The sequence below is a fragment of the Saccopteryx bilineata genome, chromosome X (genome assembly GCF_036850765.1).
Source record: "Saccopteryx bilineata isolate mSacBil1 chromosome X, mSacBil1_pri_phased_curated, whole genome shotgun sequence".
NCBI classification, from domain to species: Eukaryota; Metazoa; Chordata; class Mammalia; order Chiroptera; family Emballonuridae; genus Saccopteryx; species Saccopteryx bilineata.
In genome coordinates this window covers 42,413,336-42,430,597 of record NC_089502.1, presented here as the reverse complement: position 1 = coordinate 42,430,597, position 17,262 = coordinate 42,413,336, and the positions used below count along the sequence as shown (strand labels likewise).

The window sequence follows — 17,262 nt, the reverse complement described above, 5'->3', positions numbered from 1 at the left end:
AGGCACCAACCTCTACCCCAAATCAAGCTCTTTCAAACCTACTTCACCTCTAAGGTCCTGCTCCAGTCTCATGCCCTCTTTTTTTGTAGCAAATTGATTTTTGGATATATATCCAGACTTGGATGTATACTCTTCTATTCAATAAAGTTCTATACGAGAGAAGACCTGCCCTGGCTGGCTGGCTCACTAGTATAGTGTCAGCCTGGCGTGTAGATGTCCAGGGTTCAATACCCGGTCAGGCCACACAGGAGAAGTACCCATCTACGTCTCCACCTCTCCCTCTTTTGCTTCTCTCTCTTTCTCTTTCTCTTCTCCTCTTGCAGCCAGGGCTTGATTGGAGTGAGTTGGCACCGGATGCTGAGGCTGGCTCCATGGCCTCGTCTCAGGAGCTAAGAGCTCTGTTTCTGAGCAACAAAGCAAGACCCCAGATGAGCAGAACAATGCCCTCTAGTGGACTTGCCTAGTGGATCCCAGTCGGGGTGCGTGTGGGAGTCTGTCATTCTGCCTTCCCTCCCCTCATGAATAATAAAAAAAGACCAGGAGAACTGAATATTAATTCCATGTACAAGGGGCTCATAGCCTAGTAGGGGAGAATAATAATATCAATAACATCAATGATAGTAGTTGTACTAGCAGTGGTAATGATGACAATTTATTAAGTTCTTAATGAGTGCTAGGAACTTTACATACATGATCTCATTTACTCCTCACAATAGATATCATTCATTCATTCCTTCAACAAAACAAAACAAATCAGACCAAGTTCCTCTCTTAAAAAAAAGGACATTGAGAAGCTTTCTCCTTTGAGGTAGGAAAACAAGCAAAGGAGTAGGATCCTGGAAGTCAAGCAAAGAAAGTTTTTCAATAAAGGAGTGAAAAACCATTTCAGATACTGGTGGCAGGTCAACTAAGATGAAGGCTCAGAGATGATCACTGGAATTAATGATGCAGATTCCATTGGTGACCTTTATGAGAAAGGAGTGGTGGCAATGAAACCCAATTAGAGTTGGTTTAAGAGAGAATAAGACAAGTGGAGATTCTGAGTATAAACAACTATTTCAAGAAGTTATACTATAATGAGAGAAGAGAACTGGGGTAGTAACTGTAGGAGAAGATGGAATTAATAGAGGGATTGATAATACTTATAGCTAATAATTAATAGATCACTTACTCTTTGCCAGAACTATGCTAATTATTTTATATTTATTGGCCTATTGAATTATCATAACAACACTATGAGATAAGTACTATTACTCCAGGTCACAGATGAATTAATGAAGCCCAGAATGGTTCAGTTTTTTGCATAATGTAGGGTTTCTCAACCTTGACACTACTGGTATGTTGGGCTAGATAATGCTTTGTTGTGGGGAGATGTCTTATGCATAGTAAAATGCTTAGAAGCTGTATCCTCTACTGATTAGATGTCAGTAGCATCCCCAACCCCTACCACCACTAATTATGGCAGCCTAAAATTGTTTCCTTACCTGGTTAAATATTCCCTGGGGAACAAAACTGTCCCTGATTGAGAACCACTAGGTAAAGATCACAAATCAAGTAAAAGATAGAACCAAGTCTTAAACAATTGGTTTATCTTGTTCCAGAGCCCATGTTCTGAGCCACTGCACATATTTGTACTACCAAGATGGAAAATTTTCCCTACCTTGTTCTAAGTACCTTTGGATTCCTGGGCAGTGAGAAGAAATCTGGTCACTGAAGTTAATGGCTTTTCTGCTCACAAGTTCCATGGTTCAGGCTTGCATATAGTCTTTCAATCACTCACTCACTCAATCAATTTCTGACTAATTCTCTCTTTGTCTCTCTCTCTCTCTCTCTCTCTCTCTCTCTCTCTCTCTTACACACACACACACACACACACACACACACACACACACACACACACACACCTGGTCTTCATAATTAAGTAAAAGAAGAAAACACTCCATAGATTTTAAGTCTCTTCTTCAGTCTGGACCCACATATGTAAAATGAATGGTTGGACTAGATAATCCTTGAGGTGCCTGTTGGCTTTGCCATCTAATACCTTGCTTTTTCCCCTAAGTAAACACTTTTTTGGTGGGGGAGCAAGAAGCATTTGAGGACTTTCATTTCAGAGGCTGGTCCCAAGTTCTCAGGCTATTGTTTTTTTGTTTGTTTCTTTGTTTGTTTTTTAACAGAGATAGAGAGAGAGTCAGAGAGACGGATAGACAGGGACAGACAGACAGGAACGGAGAGATGAGAAGCATCAATCATTAGTTTTTTGTTGCACATTGCGACGCCTTAGTTGTTTATTGATTTCCTTCTCATATGTGCCTTGACCGCAGGCCTTCAGCAGACCTAGTAACCCCTTGCTGGAGTCAGCGACCTTGGGTCCAAGCTGCTGAGCTTTTGCTCAAACCAGATGAGCCTGCGCTCAAGCTGGCGACCTCGGGGTCTCGAACCTGGGTCCTTGACATCCCAGTCCAATGCTCTATCCACTGCGCCACTGCCTGGTCAGGCTGTGTTTGTTTTTGTGTTGTTTCTGCTCCTTTTCAGCTGCTTTCTCCCATCATTAAGGGCCAGTGGCCCCTCTGGTTTGGGCCATTAATGTGGTGGGTAGTGGGTCAGTGGTTCATGACTTCCGTAACCTACTCCATGCAAGGTGCTTGCCTCCCCCTTGGGCTGCAGAAGAAATTCTGTCACTCCTTCTAGAGACAGCATCTCCTGCCTGGCTAGGCAGGGTCCCTTTTTCTCAGTGGCAGCCTCTCAAACTGACCCTGCAAGGGCTTCTCTGAGACCCTACTGGCAAACTGCCCTGGGACAGCTACGGTGGGTGTAGGCACTGTGCCTGAGACTTCCATGCAGGGACTTCTGGGGATGATGTGAAGAGCCTGTGCCTGCCCCTCAGGACCCAGATGCCCTCAGGAATCTGGGAAACTGGGGCTAATGGACTGACCAGAGGCCCTGAGGGGGCCAAACTGGGAGCTCATGGGTGGTTTGTCATTAGGCTGTAAATATTCAATACATCATGAGGAACGGAGGGAGGCAGGGGATTCTGAGGCTGTGGGGTTCTCCCACCTTCTCATTCTCCCAAGGAACCTTGGAGGACTTCAAGCCAGGCTCCTCATCTTAGGAGGCAGGGAGGAGAAAGGCTTCATTCCTCTTTTATTGTTCAAGCTAAGTTTGGACTGGATTTGGAAGGTAAAACTCAGAGAAAAGTTAATTTGTTTTACTCTGAGGCCAATCACTGGTGCCATGTGTCCCTACTTCCAGTAATGAATTTTGTCAGGTCACCAAAATCTTCAAAATCATGCTTCAAAACCCAGCCTATGTTAAGCGTCATGGAACTCTGGGTGTTTTTGTGCTGGTGAGCCTCTCTGACTTTATGTTTCTATATGTGTAAGGGTGGGTATCTTTGGTGTTTGTGGATATCAATATTAGTATCTTTGTGGATATACAGGTTTAGATATATATTTGAGTTCATGGAGTGTCTCAATGGGTTTTAAGAATAATAAATGGCCTGACCAGGCGGTGGTGCAGTGGATGGAAAGTCGACCTGGGATGCTAAGGACCCAGGTTTGAAACCCTGGGGTCCCTGGTGTGAGCACAGGCTCACCAGCTTGAATGTGGGATCATTGACATGATCCCATGGTCACTGATTTGAACCCAAAGATCACTGGCTTGAAGCCCAAGGTCGCTGGCTTGAGCCCAAGGTCGCTGACTTGAGTAAGGGGTCACTGGCTCAGCTGGAGCCCCTTGGTCAAAACACATATGAGAAAGCATCCAATGAACAATGAAGGTGCTGCAACAACAAGTTCATGCTTCTCATATCTCCTCCTTCCTGTATGTCTGTCCCCATTTGTCCCCTCTTTCTTTCTTTCTCTCTCTCTGAAAAATGAATAAATGTTGCCCTATATGGACATGTGCAGCTTTTCTCTCTATGTGTGCTCAGTTAATAATTTTTCAACTGACTTGCAAAGGCTCTGTTTAACCCCTGGCTCCCTTCCCTCCAAGATCTTTCTGAAGTTTAGGGCTCTGTCTTACAGCAGAGGGGCCCTGTCTGGGGATCGTGTTCAGACCTGTCTCTTCCTCTTGTTTGCTTTCTTTTCGTCTCCCTCTGGGGAAACCTGGCTCCTGAACCTGGTTACCCCTCATTCCATTCTGGGCCCCACAGCATGTTTCTCTATAGCTTCCTCCTTTACTCATAGCTTTACTGGCAATCCCCCAGCAACATGTGAAGGGGCAGCAATCACTGACTTGTGTCAGCTCCAAGCAGGAAACCAACTAAATCAGTAGAATGCAAGTCACTACAATTACTTGAACTAGCAAAGACATGTAAAGGGACAGACACCATGGTTTCTTTGATATGGACAATAACTAAAGACATATATTAATCTTCCTGGGGTCCAACAAAATTAACATTTTCCTTCCTTTTTCAAAAATTAAAGAGTAAAGCTAAGCTTGTAAAGCTGATGATAAAACGGGTAAAAGCTTTCACAGCAAAGCAAAGTGCTAACCAATTGCACAATAAGAGTCTGCTATGGTCACAGCTGGTGATTCAGGATAAGGACACAATTCTAAGGTACTCTGTAGATTTCTTTGCTGACCAAGTTTAAAATCTGTCTCATGTGAAACAATGACTTCCTTTTTTCATGACTCTCCAATCCCCACCTTTCACTCATAATTTCTATAACAAAATGTTTCAAGTAAGAAACACGTTCTATCAGAACCCACTGATTTGGCTTTCTCACTAGGCACTGTAGAAACTGCAAGAGCTTTCAGCATCCCATGGAAAGAAACATCTCACAGTCTCTGTAATCAAGACAGGGTCACGCCACTGTTGCTGATTACAGTTGGTTTTTAAATGAATTTTCCTTGGTTGGGATCAGTAGAACCAATGAAGATAGTGGTTTCCAAAGAGTTACAAGAATGTGAGGGAGAAAAACTAGTATCATCTTGCAGCTAATCAAAAAAAAAAAAAAATAGAAAGGTGATACATTCATCTAAAATGAAGGCAAACCCTCATCATCAAATTATTGTATTAGGTTAAGTGTGGATGTGTATCTATGTATGTGCTCTGCTCAAAGTCAGAAAGAATCATTTAAAGAAAGATAAAAACTGAGTAGCAGAAAAATGCAAACTTTACATTCTGTTGTGCTAGGGAATTTTGGATAGAACAACCTCTAAAAATAGGGAGTGTTCTATTTGCTTATCAAGTCTTTTACTCCAATCCACCCTGTACAATCCCCACCAAGTTAATCTTCCTAAGAAACATTTTTATCATATTACTTTAAAAAGAGAATTGCTTAATCACTCTGGTCCATACCTATATCTCCTTTTGAGGACTTGTGATCTGCCATTCAGACTTTCAATCCAGATGCAGTGCTGGGTAGTTAGTTAAGCACTGCTCTATGTGTGTGTATGTGTGTATATGCATGCTTGTGCATACATGTTTGCACGTGGTCTCCCTAGGTAAGATCCAGTGCTTGTAACATGTTTGCATTCTTCACAGAGTGCGCTCAATATGTATCCCTCAGAATGCTTTTTAAAATATTTGTCTAGTGGGATTGAACCTCACACAACACAGTAAGAAAAACAAAATCCAGAGCGTAGTCTATGACCTGTACATCTATAATAAAGGTGGTCATTAAATAATTAACCATGTGTCACATTGGTCAAAATAAAAGCTTTGATAGGGAAACACATTTTTGCAAAGCAATGTACATTTCTTTCCCCATCAACTTGTACTATAGTTTAGAGAAATGCCAGGCAATTAATTTTGTTAAACATTCTTGGAAGACTTCCATTAACATAAGTTTTCTCAGAAAAGACACCAAGTTTCTTTCCTGACATATAAGTGGTAAGTTCATCTACATGCATTTCTAACTCCCCTGCAGAGAAATTCCATTCAGTGAGTGGCTTACATATAGGGACAGAGCTGAATTAGAGCTGTAAAAATTGATGTGATTCCTCACAAAACTTATAATCTCTGATGAAAACTGGTTTTTCAAAATGCATGTATTTCATTTTTTTAACTTTTAAAAGACATGGATATTAAGAAAACATTTTTTAAAAAATCAAGACAAGAATATAAACAGCCTGACCAGGCAGTGGTGCAGTGGATAGTGTGCCGGACTGGGACGTGGAGGAACCAGGTTCGAAACTCCGAGGTCACCAGCTTGAGTGTGGGCTCATTTGGTTTGAGCATGGCTCACCAGTTTGAGCCCAAGGTTGCTGGCTTGAGCAAAGGGTCACTTGCTCTGCTGTAGCCTCCCTGTCAAGGCACATATGAGAAAGCAATCAATGAACAACTAAGGTGTCACAATGAAGAATTAATGCTTCTCATCTCCCTTCCTTCCTGTCTGTTCCTGTCTATCCCTCTCTCTGTCTCTGTCACACACACACAAAAAATATAAACAGATGTTACATATGCATCCAGGAGGTACTTCTCACTGGGGCAGGGGAAGGATGATTGATGTGTTGATATCTGGTTTATACCTTCTTAGCAGATTTTCTCCACTACAAGTATTTCTCCATTCACAACAATCCAACCACAATGAGTTTAGTTAATTATGACCATGGTATTAAGAGGTCATTTGACATGGTAAATAAAACAGTGAGTAGGGGGATGGAACATTTGGTTTAAATCTCATGCCACCTACAAGAGACATTGGGAAGGTCTCTTAATGTCTCTGAAATTGATTCTTCTAAGTGTCTTCATATTTGAAGCAAAGGAAAAAGCATTCACAAGCATGCTGTGAAAGCTTTTTATAAACTATATGTGGCACTTGGGGTTTCGATCCAACCTCCCAAGCTTGACATATTATGATTTTAAAACTTTTTTTTGCTGTTTCACTTCTTCCAACTTCTGAGATCTCCATTTCTTTATTTTAGATAAAGTTGCCAAGGCGAGGCTCCAAAGTAGGTGGTATGGCTGTTCTATAGAGGAAGAGGAAGAGATTTAGGGATAGTTATTTTTCTCTTGCTTAAAGTTCTTTTACCTTTGCTTGAGGGTCTTTATCTATTAAAATATGGTCTAAGCTAGTTGTCTCTAAATATTTGTGATTGAACACACTTTTCAATTAAAAAGAATTTGAGAATGACATATATACATATATTAATATATATGTGTGTGTATAAATTTTATACATGTCTTATTCTACATATATGTACATAAATATATTATGTAACACAATAAATAAAAATGTAAAAGGATGAGATAAAGATGAAATAAATAACATGTCAAATGTCTCTAATCATGATGGCTTTATTATATTATTATTAGTTAATATTTCAAGGCATAATATACACTCAGGGCAAGATCTTTCATTATTCAGAATGGATGTAAATACACATTTCATATAGTCTTTTTTTATTATTCTTGCATTGCATTTTTGCCATCTTCTTGTCAGGCACAAATGGATTGTTGTGATTTTTGCCTCATAATGAGGCTGATGGAAAACTCTATGAGTAGGAGAAGTGTAAGCTCTGCTATTTTCATGTGCTTAGATTATCAGTATTATCTTCAGTACGTGGTTTATTTTCAGGATCTTCTGATGTCACTTGTTCATTTTGTGAGGGTTAATGCATTTAGATGACAGTATCTATGAGTCCACTTAACTGGGATAGAAGAATAGAAACATTTATGATATACAAACAGAAGAAAATGGAGGCCTCAGGATCACCACTTCCATCTTATGGGTTCCCACTTTTCCTTCAGAATGCCTTGCAAAGTATATGTAACTAGAAAGCTAAGGACAGAACGACCTGGTGAGGGTGTCAGTGACAATATGTGTATTACATATTTGAAAGATTTAATAATCATAATTAGTAATTAGTAATAATAATGACTTGCTTTTACATAGCACTTAGTGTACTACACGCCCTTTTAAGCATTTTTCATGAATTCAACCATGTAACTCAATTCTTAATTTATTTCTAGATTTTCTCAATTTAAATGAGAATAAAAGTTATAATATTTTCTTTTACACCCCAATGGATTGACTTGATTGCACAATCATGCTGACCCTCACCCCCAATTTTGGAGACCACTGATCAAGGCTCTGAAATCACTATCTCTGAATGAGTGGGATGTTTCTATCAAGTACATCACAGCAACTCTTTCTGATATCCTGCTGCTATGGTATCATGCCCTCTGAAAGATGACAAAAAAGAAGGACTGGTGACACAGATACCAGCCCAGTCAACTGAAAGCAGATGGGAGAAACCGGGTGAGGAGGTCCTGGTGGAGAAAATGGAAATGCGGGATGGAGAGTTAGAAGCGCTGCAGCAAGTGGGAGGGAAGTGAAACCTGTGTGTTCCTATGGACCAATGTCACCCCATTAAGTTGAATTTCTAAATAAAAAATACAAAGGGAAGCCCAGGAGGATGGAGGAAGTTAGAAACCAGGGAGGAAAAACACAACAAAGAGAAGGGGCAAATAGCTGGCAAGGGAAGGTGAGGGTAGACTAGGAAGTGAGGATATGGCACACATTGGCATGCAAGACATTTGCTCAACCATATCCTGATATCCAATGCCCCGATGGACAGATCAGCAGGGAGATTACAAGGAAACTGAACTTTTGCTAAAGATTTGTGCACACAATTCCTCCCTAGGTATGCAGAGTGAGCCTGCCTCTTCTCATCAGAGTGGCATTTCTAACTTTTTCAGTCAGTGAAATAATATGACAATGCTAAACCTAAAGTGTAGGTCTCTAAAACAAGAACAGTAGAAGGAAGGGAACAGGCAAGGCAGGGAAGATATTTTGGGAATATGGGTGATAAGGAGATACCCTTGTGATTCTTTTTAAATCACCCTAGACATGACCAATGACAGAGAACATTCCACACTTCCGCAGGATCACAAAACCTGTTAGGACTTCAGCTATGAGGACCTTCAAGCTTCAGCAGTAAAAAAGCCATAGCAAGTGATGCATGTCTAAGGTAACTGCCAAGACACCACTTCACAGGGTAGAACACTGTCAAACATTACCCTCCACATCTGACTGCATCACTAGAAGGAATGATAAGACAATCAATGGGTATGCAGATGTCATGATACAGTAACACGGAGTCTGACTTAAATAGTCAGAACTGGTTTGTTTTTCAAAATCACCCAGCCCAAACTCTTCATTTTACTTATGGGTAAACTGACACCCTGAGAATAAAAAGCAATAGCTCAATGTCATCAAGTTGTCAAAGCGCAGACATGGCACTTAGGTGTCTGGATATTTAAAGAAGTGCTCTTACTCTACACCTGTGTATTTATCTCCTCCTCCAGCTGCTTGGGTTCTCTCTAGTGAAGCCTCCCTCAGTAGCACAGATAACATATCCCCCAAATCCCAAACTGTCCCACAGTGATCAAAGAAAGGATTAAGATAACCAGGAACATCTGCTGAGCTACCACTACATTTTGATTCAGTGCAGAGACACTAAGATTAACATTATCATCAATTATCCTCGACTTAAATAGCTATATTTAAATACACAGGGATCCTTGCTTTTTTTTTTTACCTCCCTTCCCCCCCCCCACTGCCATTCAATGGCTACTTCTCTGCACAAAGAACAAGGGAAACTCAGGACTATTACCTATGCATAAGGTTAAGATGCTTTAAGCAAAAGGTTTAGTAGAGGGGATGGTGAAATCAATGTCAAAAGAGAAAGTCTGTGATTATCTTTGATTCACAATTATTCATGAATGTTCTCATCATGAACAAAGAAAAAATATTACTGAGCATAAAACAAAACCATTTCACCAACTCCCTTGCATGGGTAGGAACATAGTAAGAAGCAATCAGACAAAAGAGGAGGTCAGGTTCAAAAACTGAGAGGAGATAGGTAGGGCAGATTCTCAAGGTAAGATGTAAGAACCAGAGTGGAAAAGAGCTAGGACCCTTATAGCTAACAAGATCTAACGGAATATACATATGAAATAACTATCTTGGTTCTTTGCTTTCTTTTGGCAGAAAGAAATCCTCTTTAGACAGACTTTCACTGCTTCACAGTATCCTAACAGTTCATCCAGAGTCTGTAGATTAGGACTGGAACCACACCCATCCAAATGGGTGGGTAGGTTGGTCACAACTTCATGAAACAGTTTGCAGTGCCAACTGCCACTGCAGAGTCCATGGAGACCTAGTTTCTGCCCCTTAAGAGTTTTTAAGATAGTGGAGCACAGACAAGTCAATAGGCTACTGTAATTCAGCAAAAGAGAAATAATGAAAAGAGTAGATAACCTGAGCCTTGCAAATAACTGAAACCTTCATGAGGAGGTGATTTAAAAGGAGTAAATAGAAACAAGTCAGCAGAGAAAGGGTAGAGCTAGTGATGAAGAGTACAAGAGTACATGTAAAGGGGGTAGCATGTGTAACACCCGGAACATATTTAAAAACCTAGCAAGTTTCGTAAATTGTAAATGATTCATTTCCTGTGTATGGTGTTGTTTTGTTTTGTTTTCTGAAGGAGGAGGTTTTTAGTGAAGACAGATAACATTGGAGAGGTAGCAAAGGACCAGGCTATGGAGAAATTTGCAAACGTGCTAGAGGTAAGATTTTATTATGAGATTTATGGGTAACCATTGAAGGATTTTTAGCAAGGGTTTCATGATTATATTTGTGATTTGGCAAGTTTAAGACAGCAGATTGGCATGTGGGTGGGAAAGAGTGAGACCGGAGGTTAGAGGACCAGTCTGGAGGCCATTATGGTAATTCATGCAAGAAATTATATAGGCCTGGGTTGGTGAAATAGGTACGGAATAAAGTGGATGGATTTGAGCTCTATTTATGAAGATAAATGGACAGGATTTGATGATGGAGTGGAGATAGTTGCAAGGAAAGGGCAGAGTAGACAACAATGACTTTTGGGTTTCTGAATTGAGCATTGAAATGGATTGTGGTGTCATTTTCTGACATGGAGGAAGAGATAAGTAAGACCTGAGAAGGAACACATTTGGTGGGGGTTGATGGTTGGATTCTCTATGGGATATGTTTATGGTGCTAATGAAGATCCTAGCAGAGATGTCCAGCAAAAAATTGACATTGCTGACCTGAAGCTAAGGAGGAAGGTCTGAGTTAGAGCTAGAGATTTCATATTTATCATCGTATGAGTTACCACTCATGCAATGTATGAAACTGCATTGGGAGAGGCCTACAGTAAGAAGTGGGATGAGGATAGAACCCTGGGGAGTCCCATCAAAGTAGAAAAACAACTAAAAGAGAGTAATATTATGAAATTCATGATTAAGAAATCCAGCACTATAAATTGTTTCATGAAGGAATTGAGGATAATCACAAACTTTTCTCTTTTGACATTGATTTTAGGAACAGAGAGACTCAGGAAAGAAGGAGGTAACTCATGCAACAGAGAAGTCAAAGAAGATAAGAATGAAAAATGTTTATTGGATTTGTCAAAAAGCAAGTTAGTGCTAACCAGTTTCAGCAATGACGCCAGTTCCTAGGAAGCTGAAAAGTGAGCAGTCAAGGAATGGAAGAGCTTTGTGCAGGCAGCAGGAGCAAGATCTGGCCACCCAGGGACGTCAAGTGCAATAAGATCTTTCACTTTGAAGCAGTGGAGAGTAAGGACACATCAATGTGTGTGTAGTGGTTGGGCAGGGCAGGAGGTTGTGATACACAGGGAGGAGGGGCAGATGCGCAGAAAATTTGTCGAATTTAGAAGAAAATGGAAAGGCCTCTTGGTAGCCATGGAAGTGGTCAGCTGACATGGAATGCCAACTGTCTTTAGGAGAAGAGTAAATTGCAGGACTAGTGGTTAATGCATCTGGACTCTGGAATTCATGGGAAACACAATTTATGACAGAGAAGCTGCAGAATGCAGGCAAGAGATAAAGAATTAAGAAACCTAGGCTGTTTCACATTAAATTCAGGTTTGCCTATAAACTCGTTAGCTAACTCATAACTGTCCTAAGCTATAAAAAAAAGGCAAATGGTCCTTATCTAGGGGAAAATGCAAACATGGGTTGGTGTTATATATAAAAATACTCTTTTACATGGCAGGGATAATTGAGAGTTCACCATGCTGTATATAAACACCAAAACACTGTTAAAACGAGGGAAACCCCAGAATAGCATTAAGGAATAGAAGGCTCAGAACAAAGCAGCAGTCCTGCTGTGCCCAACTCAAACAAGCACACATCAATGGAATATAATGCTTTCAAATCCAGTAGGGAAAAAGGGAACAGATGGAAATATCATCTTCAAATGTTTTGGTCAATCCAATGGCAGGAAAAAGAAGGGAGGCCCTGGCCAATTGACTCAGTGGTAGAGTGTCAGCCTGGCATATGGATGTCCTAGATTTGATTCCTGGTCAGGGCACACAGGAGAAGTGGCCATCTGCTTCTCCACTCCTCCCCCTCTTGCTTCTCTCTCTCTCTCTCTTCCCCTCCTGCAACCAAGCCTCCACTAGAGCAAGTTGGCCCAGGTGTTGAGGATGGCTTCATGGCCCCTGCCTCAGGCACAAAAGTGGCTTTGGTTGCAGCAGAGCAAGGGCCCCAGATGGTCAGAGCATCACCCCCTAGTGGGCTTGCTGGGTGGATCTTGATCAGAGGCATGTGAGAGTCTATGTCTCTGCTTCCCCACTTCTCACTTCAGAAAAATAGAAAAAAGAAAGAAAGAAAGAATGAAAGAAAGAAAGAAAGAAAGAAAGAGAAAGAAAGAAAGAGAAAGGAAGGAAGGAAGGAAGGAAGGAAGGAAGGAAGGAAGGAAGGAAGGAAGGAAGGAAGGAAAAGAAAACAACCACCAGGGAAGAGAACAGCTCAAATGAGTGGTTCTTCTAGATAATAACACAGACCCCCAAGAAAGAAAATTGAAGTCAAACATTAAATACAAATTGAAATATAAAAGGGAAATCCACTTCCTTTAACATTACTAGGCATGTCATTTAAAATGTTTTTTGCATTTTTCTAATGTAGGCTAAATGAGGTTGAGCCATTAGTAGACTAGTAATCTTGGGCAAATCACTTACCAGTTTATTTGTAGCATAGGGATAATAATATAGGCCCAGGGAGAAGAAAGTACTTTAGAAAGTGCATCCCCACTAGGAAAGGCTTTTTACCAGGTAAAGCATACCCTTAAGGAATGTATTCAGTGGGACACTTGAATATATATAAACACAATAAATTTAAATCAATATTTAAAAATCTAAAAAAAAAAAAGTTGAACAGAAATAGACTCGTAGATACAGAGAAAATATTCACAGCTGCCAGATGGGAGGGTTTGGGGGCTAGGGGGAAATTTGGAGAGATTAAGAAGTCCAAATTGTTTGTTACAGAGTAATCCTGGGGATGTAAATTATAGCATAGGGAATATAGGCAATAATATGCTAATAACTATGTATGGTGTCAGTTGATTACTAGATTTATCAGGATAATAACTTAGTAAGTTATATAATGTCTAATCATTGGCGTGTACACTTAAAACTAATATAATATTGGATGTCATCTGTAATTTTAAAAATAAAGATATAAATTAAAAAAAAAGAAATCAATTTGAGATAGCTTAAGCCAAAAAAGGTTGGATTGCAGGTGTGCAGGAGTGCTAGGTATTGTGCAAATGTCTTAATCAGTTCAAGAGGTCTTTGGCAAAGGAAAAGTACACACTGCCCAGCAAGCTATGCGCTTGATGTCTCCCCAAGGCAGGAGGCAAACCTGCCAAGGGCTGCAGCATATCTCAGGGATGACCCAACGTTCATTTCCTCTCCACTTGCAGAGTTGGAGAGGAACACTTTGAAATCCAAATGGGGCCCTCTTTTCAGCTAAGGAAAACAGTCTCAAATCTTTCTGACATCTGCACAAAAGGGGTTCTGAGGGGCTGCCCTGCAGGGTCAACAGTTCTGGGGCCAGTTTAAACAATCCCGCTTGGCCCTGGGAATGTAGGAGGGTAGGGAGGATGACAAAAAGGAACATGGTGTTGTGGGCGGCTTCAAGCATCTGTTTTCACAGGGCCTGCCCCATAAACACCGGCCCCCTGATGTACTTGGGAAACAGGACATCCCTGCTCTTGACTCATGAAATTCAGTTTGATCTGGTTCGATCATCTTGACAAATGTTCCTAGAAACTTTAGACTTCACAAATAAACTCTTGGAAACATATTTAACTATGTGGATTCTGAGTCTTTTAAATTTTTAAGAAAAAACATCTGTGGTGATATTTTATTTTCCTCCACCGCCACACCCCTTCAATCATTCATGTTTTCAAAGGAGAAGCCAGGCTTGGGCTCCAGATATTTGGAACCCAAACGAGGGCTCTTTGCACTGAAGATCCATTGCCTTCCATCTTTACAGGTCGCAATCTCAGCCAGGGGTTAAACAATTTAGTCATCGTAAGAATGTTTACCTGCTGTAGGCCTACCCTCTATTCAGAGATATATTAAAATGTTCTACTTTTCAAAGGCTCCTGAACCCATCAAATAGTCCAGATCTGTTTCTCACTTCCCTGGCTGTGGGCTCTGGCGGACTGCTTCCTGCCCCTACAACCAGTCAGGAAATGCCTTTTCTTGTTAAACTTCAAATCTCATGTGCTTCCACTTAGGCCCTTTTGATTTACCATATCTTTGCAGATGTAAAGTGAGTCAATAAGAATCACTCCTTAGTAAAGTAAGTAGAAGATATGTCCAGGAAATTCATGAAGAAACATAAACATGCAATGAATATGTGAAAAGATGCTTAAACTCATAGACAGTCTGGGAATTGGGATAATTGTCACCCATATTAGCAAAAATATCAAGTGCTGGCAAGGGTTTAGAAACATAGGCACTCCTGTACAATGCTGAGTTGAGTATAACTGGAATCTATACTTTGTAAGGTAAATCAGTATTAGGTTTGAAAATAAAAACAAAAAACAAACACCTGACCAGGTGGTGGTGCAATAAATAGAGCATCAGCCTGGGACACTGAAGATCCAGGTTCCAAACCCCGAGGTTGCTGATACAGCTGAGTGCAGGTTCATCCGGCTTGAGCTTGGGATTGCCGAGTTGAGGGTGAGGGTAATAAACATTATCCTATGGTCTCTGGCTTGAGCCCAAAAGTCATTGCCTTGAAGCCCAAGGTCACTGGCTTGAGCAAGAAGTCATTGACTCTGCTGGAGTCGCCAGGTCAAGGCACATATGAGAAAGCAATCAGAGAACAACTAAGGTGCCACAACTATGAGTTGATGCTTCTCATCTCTCTCCCTTCCTGCCTGTCTTCCCCTATTCCTCACGTGTACGCTTAAAACAAAAAATGAAAAAATCTATTGAATCGGATTTTCTGATCCTTAGAATCTGTGCTGAAGATGCATAAAAGGTAGCCTGATCAAGGATTTCTACTGTAGAACTATCATTTTCTAAAATAGCAAAACTTTAAAACAACCTCATCAAAAAGAGAATGGTGGACTCAACTGTGGGGTAGAGAAGATCTCAAGGACATATATTAGTGAACAACAACAACAATAATAAAATAAGGCATAGACTGTATACATGTAATTGCATTTTGAGAAAAAACAGAAAAATGAAATTATTTTTATACATATTTGTATGTATCACTGATGATGCACAGAAAGATAATAGTGGAGCTGAGCATCAGGGGAGGCTTTCGCATTGTCTCCACTGCTTGCTGTGGAAGATGATTTGACTTTGGGTGATGGATATGCAATGCAATGTACAGGAATTGACAAAAGTAGGTTTACAGTTTTAATACAAATAAATAATACAATAATTAATAATACAAGAATAAATTCTGTTTCACATACTCACAACTGTAAACCTACTTTTGCTAACCCCTGCACAGATCATGTATCATAGAAAAGTACACTTGAAACCTATATAATCTTACTTATCAATGCTACCCTGATAAAGTTAATAAAAAAAGAAAAAATGTTTTCATACATTTATTGTAGAACTATTTTTTTCTAAAATGTTTCCTGGTTGTAGATCAGAAGCAAGGGCATAGGTCTTGGTGGCTACAGTGAAAGTAAAAAGGGGAGGACCCAAGTCATAGTCCAAATTTTTCATCAATTTTCTGTGTGATCCCAGGAAGTCATTTTCCTTTTCAGAGTCTCTGAAATCAGTGGATAAGATGAGAAGCTCACTAAGGTGCCTTCCTTTTCTAATATTTTATGATTGTCTAAGTCTGTATCATTACTGTAAGTCCCTGACTTACAAAGATGTGATTTCCGTAAAACTTGTATTTAGAATGGAACATCAGAAGGACTACTGGTAATCCACTGCAGTTGGACATCAGTGAACATGGTATTATAGAGTTACTTGACTCCCATGGCAAAGACCTTACCAATAAAGACCTTATGAAACTAGGGCTGCAGATGATAGCATCCAGGGGAAAAAGCAGGGACCTAGAAATTCCAGAATTGAAAAAAAAAAGTTTTCTACAAAAGAGTTAGCTAATGTTTTTGTCTCATTGAGGCAGGGATGACAAAGTTAGAGAAGCAAGATCCTGATATACGGAGGTTCACGAACGTTTACCGTACAGTTACCGAAGGCTTGAGGTGCTACAGGGCCATTTATTATGAGAAAAAGAAAAGCTACACAACCCTTCCTTTATGCCTACTTCAAGAAACTGACTCAGGCAGCAGAAGCAAACCCTGACTCTAATACCAGTCTTATCCTCTCCAACAAGTCCATCATCTTCTGCACCATCCAAGCTTGTATAAAGGTGTATTTGAAAATGTTTCAGTATTTATATGCACGGAAAGGTAAAATTAAATACTATGTTAAGACAAATGTCTAAGTTACATTTAATAGGGAAATGTACCTGTTCCAACTTATACTACAAATTCAACTTAAGAATAAACCTACAGAGGCCCTGGCCAGTTAGCTCAGTGGTAGAGTGTTGCCCCAATGTGTGGATGTCCCAGGTTTGATTCCTGGTCAGGGCACACAGGAGAAGCACCCATCTGCTTCTCCAACATTCCCCCTCTTGCTTCTCTCTCTCCTCTCTCTCTCTTGATTGGAGCAAGTTGACTCCAGGCGCTGAGGATGACTAAGAAGAGTTCAGTTCCTCAAGAAAGCAATGCCCTAGATGGGCAGAGCATTGTCCCCTAGAAGGCTTGCCAGGTGGATCCTGGTCAGGATGCATGCAGAAGTCTTTCTCTCTGCCTCCCCTCTTCTCACTGATTTAAAAAAAAGAAAGAACAAACCTACAGAACCTATTTTATTTCTAATCCAAGGACTGCCTGTAATGTAAAATGGACTCGATTATTTTTGATGAGGACATGGCCTTTTATTCTTTTCTCCAAATTCTGGCACAGTTTGACATTTTTACTTTACTGAAAATGAAAG

General features: G+C 40.4%; 1 protein-coding gene across 1 annotated transcript in view; it reads right to left on the bottom strand.

Moving 5' to 3' along the window:
• The window catches only part of COL4A6 (collagen type IV alpha 6 chain), a 413,946-nt gene that overhangs the window by 177,178 nt on the left and 219,506 nt on the right, over positions 1-17,262 (bottom strand). The window lies entirely within an intron of this gene.